Genomic DNA, 6,585 nt, shown 5'->3' on the forward strand with positions numbered 1-6,585 from the left:
CATATGTACAGTTTTATGTAAGTTTTTTTTAAGATAACTGATGAAAGAGTAACATAAATGCTGCTTAGTGCTTGGATTCTTTAATGTTTTGCTGAAAAATGAATTAAGAAGTCAAAAAATCCTAGTATGTCTTGTGGCAGACAAGAATGGTGACAGTCTTCTTAGAGATTTCTTCAATTTATTACCTGTGCATTATAATCTGTGGTAGTGTAGAGCAGTACTTTTTATAGTGTGATGATGTAATTTTACAGAGAGAAAGGCTTGAAAAAATATCCAGTGCAATATCTGATAGATGCTGCATAGTTCAAAGAACACATCTGGAACTACACATTGTGGACATAACTGATATTCAATGTAATTATTGATTAATTCTGTTGAACCGTCATAATAAAGTGGTAGAAGATGATTAGAGATTATGTGAAGGGAGCAGTTTGATTGTGTGAAAAATGTTTCCAATTTTAAAAATAGCAAGTAACTATTACAAGAAGAGACAGCTAAAGAAAATTAACCAAATCAGAACAAAAACCACAATATGTTATCAAAATTCAAAATTAACAATTGCCTTAGAGACAGAAGAATACCTGGTAGCACATGAAGAAAGGAGCTAAAATCTGTGATGTTAAAAACCCCAAAAATCCAACCATGACATAATCTTGCTTACAAAGTCATCCACAGCTGTGCAGCAGGGCAGAGGCTTGACCTCTGCTGTGTGTTGGACACCTAAGGGAGTCATGCACTTTGTGTTCATGGAGGCAATCTAGGTGGTTTCAGCTGTATTTAAGTGCAAAGTCAACAGGCTTTGCCTTGATGAGGACCATTTACTACAATTTTAAGTCTAATAGATCATGGCAGATTATAGGGCAGCAGAGGGACAGAGGGAGAAGAGCAAGGATGCATAATGCAGCTGCTGGGAATATAGAAAGCAGACATCACTGGCAGCTGCTTAATTACATTTTGCCAGTTTTCGCTATAAACCCTGTCACTTTTCTCTTTTTCAGATGATTGTTAAGGGGCTGAGGGGCCCAAAGGTATTTTTATGAAGAATTGAAAGAAAGGATGAGAGAGTGGAAAGGAGTGAAGGCAGCACGTAGGAAGATTCTTGCTGTGGCATGTGCTAGTGCTGTGCCAGGGTGCCAAGAGCTGCCTGGGCTGTGGCAGAGCTTGCCAACAACAGGGCAAAAGCAGGGTCTGTGGGTACCCACAAGGAGTGGAGATGGGACATGTGAGTAACCTTAAGGCTGGGTTGGTTCTCTGAGTAATCAGGAGGGAAGGAAAGTCAAGTTGAATGTGAGACTCTTGATCTTTCTCCTTAAGGATGCTGCAGGTGGACTCATGAGGATTTGTGTCACTGTAGGTCAAAAGTTCCAAGATCATTTTTTTAAGGCCCTAATTTTGGGGAAGGAAATAGTTATCAAAAATGTCTGAATTTTCTGTGGCAGTCTATCTCCTGTTAAAATCTGTTAGTCACTGGTTATGTGTGCTGGGATTGCTGTTCAGAACACAGAACAGGAGATATCACCTCACCTTTATAACATGGCTTTAATGAACATAAAAAGCTCCCCTCAACTGATCATGGGCATTACAGTAGGAAAAAGTCCCTAACTTTTGTAGTTTGCTCTGTTCTCCTCCCTGTTTCTTAGCACACAACACTGTGTATGGATATAACAATCCCCCTCTACAGTTTTAGATCTGATGGTGAGTATTAGCTGAATGTAATAAAAACATAAAATCTAAATTCTTAAAATTTTAATTTCAGTGTCTGGAGAAAGACCTTCCTACTACCCTGGTCAAGAAAAGTAAACCCACCCTTTATTAGATAATTTTTATTTTCATGCTTGCATTTCTTCTCAGAAAGGAGGCAGAGTAAAATGACCTAATCCTTTTTACTTGAGTAAAAGAGTGCAAAACATTATAAAGTAAAATTTGGGAAATTGTTTTGTTTTTTAAAGGAACCAAACATAATTCATAAGAACAGCATGTTTTCCTCAGAAAGGCTAGAAAATCAACAACATTGTGTAGAAGGCAGCTGTGTCATGAATTGAGAGGACTTACTGAGTTCACAGACTATCTGAGAATGGACACTTCCTAACCTGAACAGCCATATAAATAAAAGCAAAGGACAAAATTGAGTTGTTGGGAGAAAGTTGGACTTGTGGAACAGGAAACTGTAAGGGAGAGAAGAGATGAGCAGAGCCTGCTGAACCTCCTCAGAGCACAGCACAAATAACCGACTGAAACTGTTCAGGGTAGCCAGAACTGTGTGTATGTGCCAAACTGGATGAACTGCATGCTGTAAAAGTGAAACAGAAGGTGTTTAAGCTTCCTAAGCCTCATAGGAAAAAAAAAAATAAAAAAAGCTGTTAAGGCATAACACACTGGCAGCATCTCATCCCTCAGAGTCATGTGCTTGCCTAGGGCTGCGTGGGACTGCGCCCTGTGGAGCAGGTACCTGGGCAGCATGATACTCTGAGAGGTGTCAGCAAAGGCATTAGTGAATTGCTGGATCCTGACTCTGTGAGGGGGGTTTTGGAAGCTGTCACAAGCATGTGCTGCCAACAAGCCAGCAGGGCATGGCAGCACTGTTTAGGAGTGTCAGCACAAGGTGGTGATAGCTTGTTGTGTGGTGTTTCAGGGTACAGAGTGATTCTCAGCAATGCTGCACTCAGAGGTGTCAAAGCAATATAAAGGACAAAGTCTCTGTTTTATGTATATATATATATATATATAAAAAAATAACTTGCTAAACAGCTCTGAGTCCTCTGAAAAATAGAAGAAACTGTGCCATGAAGACCTCAACTTACTCTTGCATTAGGATCAGGGCAAATGAGCCTTACCCAGTAAATGCTAAGGCAAGAGGAGGACTGCAGTTCATCATGGCAGCAACAGACAGTCCCTAAATGAAAAGTATCCCACCTCAGGGCTGAAGGCAGCTGGCCTCCATCTCCCGCTTTCTGACTGCCTCTCTCCCTGCCTCAGTGACAATGACAATGAGAGTGCTGTAAAGAGAGACAACTGGTGCTTTGCCTTTGGAGCACTGACTGCAATCCAGATGACATGGCTGAGTTTTCAGGCACCTGGCTCAGAGCATCTCTATCACAACACTCCCACTACGCTGTGCTGTCATTCTCGGTTAAGAGCCAACAATATGTACCTCACTCATGATTATTTGTCACATCAGAAGAATTTACCCCTCCACATTTCACTCCATCATCGTTCATAGCCTCTCTAAGGACAGGCAGCCTCCCACCCAGCTTGGCTTGAGCTGACAGGTGTCTCCTCTGTTGCTCATCTTTCAGATAAATTTGGTAAATTAGACATTAGGATTTTAGGTGGATGGGTTTGGAGGTCTGCAGGCAGAATTGGCCAGAAGGGAAGAAAACTGGTTAATGGTTGAATAGCACATGCTGCAGCCTCAGGGGTAGATTATTGGTATCTGCTCAGAACGATTCAATAATCACACCTCCTGGTGAGGGACCAAAATCCTTTCCTCTTTGTTACCTAGGAAGTGCTGATGATGCTCTTTATCTTGCAAGAAATGCCTTCAGTAATAGCACTGAGGAGCCCTGGGTTGTTTGCTGCTACAGAGCTGCTCTTTGCCTTACCCTGTGTTCAGCTGCACAGCTGTTCCCAAGCTAAGCTAGGATGCATTTACCCAGCAGGTATCCTTTCTTTCTTTAAAAAAGCAGGTTTAGCAGGTAAGAGTGTGAAAGCTAGTGTGTCTATGTTGCAAGAGTAAATATTAATTCAATATTCAGGTCAAGAGGAAATGGCCTCAATTTTCAAGTTTAAATTTGATGGTTTAAATTGGATATTAAGAATTATTTTTTATGGAAAGGGTGGTCAAACGTTGGAACAGGCTGCCCAGGGAATGTGGTGGAGTGACCATCCTTGGAAGTACTCAAAAAACATGTGGATGTGGCACTTGAGGACATGATTTAATGGTGAACATGGTTTTAGGCTGGTGGTTAGACTTGATGATCTGAAAATTCTTTCCCAACTTTAACTATTTTCGATTCTATGAGTGGAGAAAACTGCTAATATGTGAAGAGCCATAAATTGGGTAAATAACTAGCCTAAGGAAATACTGTTTTTGAGGATTGTTTCATAATGCATAATATTCATAATGAATAATAATTCATTTCCTGTTGAAAAGTGAAAATTATGATGGCTGTTTCCCAGTCCTGTGGGTCAAGGCATGAAGAGCTTCATTGTCTTTACCATCAGGAAATGGTTTAATATTCTTGACACCTTACTTGCAGGGACCTAGACAATGCTTGTGCTGCAACACTGCTGCAGTGCCCCCTTCTGAGTCTTCTTGCATCTAAACAACCCCAATGCTTTACAGATTTTTTCAAGAGGAATCTTTTTCCATATTTTCTCTTTCCTATTCCTGTCCTCTGGACTGTCTGCAGAGGGTTCTTCCCCATCACTTGTTTCAGGCTGAGCAGTGTGACAGATTAATGCCTCTTCCATACAGCTTAGGGCTCTGATTTTACTTTTCACTACCATGTCTGATGCTGCTGACTTGTCTGTCATGAGTCTGTGAACTCTTCATGCAGTTGGTGTGATGTGGCTTGACATGACTGTAATAAACTGGTGATTTAACAGGAGCCACATGGTTATCAAAACTGGGGCTCCAAATAATATATGTAGAATCAAAATATAGGAAGGTTTTTAAAATGTCTGCTAGATCTTTTAAAGAAAATTTGAATTAACAATCCTTCCTTTCAGCTGGAAGGAAGAGCATAACTTAGAAGACAATGCCTTACTTCATTTACATTGCAGAAAAGAGATAATGAGAATTTTCTTTTTTTCACTTGAAAAGGCAGAGGTGGATAAAAAACATAGATTGAAAAATGCCTGAAGAAGCTTGAGAGTATTTGACACATCTTCCTTTTTAATTTCAGTTCACTTCAACATTAATATACTATATTCCTTTGGAAAAAGAAACAGATTGAAGTGGAGGCTTGCAAAGATGGGTCCTTTGAAACCCCTTTTAAAGTGAAAGAAAAATTAGATAACATTCGTGCATAAATGGTCTCTGTATATCAGGATCCTAGCTCTGTAAAGGTCTGTAAAGGGATACCTACACGTCAGAGACTGCCTTAGGAATCAGATTCTTTGCTGTAATGGTTGAACAAATATCCCAGAGGTGGCTTTTCAAAGTGCTGTTATAGCTCCAAGCTCTTCAATTTCCGAACTGAATATCAAGAAGCGTTCAGCAGATGGACAGTCAAAGAACACTTCAAGCAATCAGCCATCAATCTCTTTTCACCCAGACATCACCTATGTAAAGAGCAATAATGAATCATGAACCAGATCTATGGGGAGCTGTTCCCCAGTGTACAATACACACAGGTATAGCATAGGTGAAAAGGGCAGCCTGGGGAGGGGAGGGGAGGGGAGGGAAGGGGAGGGGAGGGGAGGGGAGGGGAGGGGAGGGGAGGGGAGGGGAGGGGAGGGGAGGGGAGGGGAGGGGAGGGGAGGGGAGGGGAGGGGAGGGGAGGGGAGGGGAGGGGAGGGGAGGGGAAGGGAGGGGAGGCAGGAAGGAAGGAGCCCTCACTCATCGCCAGACCCATGCAGGCCTTTTCTAGGTCTGCACATGGTGAGCAAGACTGTGTTCCAGACCTATGGTTTGGTATCAGTCATCAACATTTACTTCCCTTCGTGCTTTTACACATCTCTATAAACTTCTCCCTATTCCTTAAAGCTATTTATAAAGCTTTAGGTGTGAAGTGATTTTGAAATAGCAGAGTGAGAATGTGGGTAGCACAGAACACCTAATTTGGCTATGCAAACCCCCAGCAATGATGGAGAATAGAGCAGCATAACTTCTCTTAGGAATTGAGACCTCCTGCAGCATCTTTTTTAACCTCAGAATAAAAAAAAAGGAAATGCCTTATACTAGGGTGCAGTGAAACACAGACTGTAGCTACAGACTCGGTGTTATATGGAGGAGCTGAGTTCAGAATGTGAACTCTAAAAAAGGTGATACTTCACTAAGTGCCTGCAAATATGCATCACTTTTAAGCTCCTTGGTTAAAGGATTATCTTTGCTCAAAGATCATCCTTGTTTTTAGTGGGGCCAACCGACATAATGAAAAAAAGCATTAAGTAAGAAGCAGTAACTGAGATAACACTCAGTTTTGTCTGTGGTCTGCAAAAATAATATGACTAGGCTATTACAACAGCTGTAATGAGGAATTTAGGAGCGATACAGAACAGAATATTTTCTACTCTGACGCCACAGTTATATAACCAGAAAGTTTCTAATGTACATCAGTTGTCACAACAGTGAAGTTTTACACTGTGGAGATAATTTCCTACTCGGTTACTTCTGTGCAGCTCTCTATTGCAAAAAGGGTGAAGTTGCTATTATGAGAAAAAATGTACAGAGTAGCTAATTATACTGGTCTGAGCCATCCTGCAGCTGTTTTACATTGGTTTCTAGAGTCCAACTAACATTTTAAAAATGTATGCATATCTTATTATTCTTCCAGCAAATTTGTTTTAAAGTCAACCTTTCCTTTCTGGGCATAAGACCACAGCTGGTTTTATGGGGTTTTAGTTCCAAACCCTCCTCAT

The sequence above is a fragment of the Cyanistes caeruleus genome, chromosome 5, assembly GCF_971803275.1.
Source record: "Cyanistes caeruleus chromosome 5, bCyaCae1.hap1.1, whole genome shotgun sequence".
NCBI lineage: Eukaryota > Metazoa > Chordata > Aves > Passeriformes > Paridae > Cyanistes > Cyanistes caeruleus.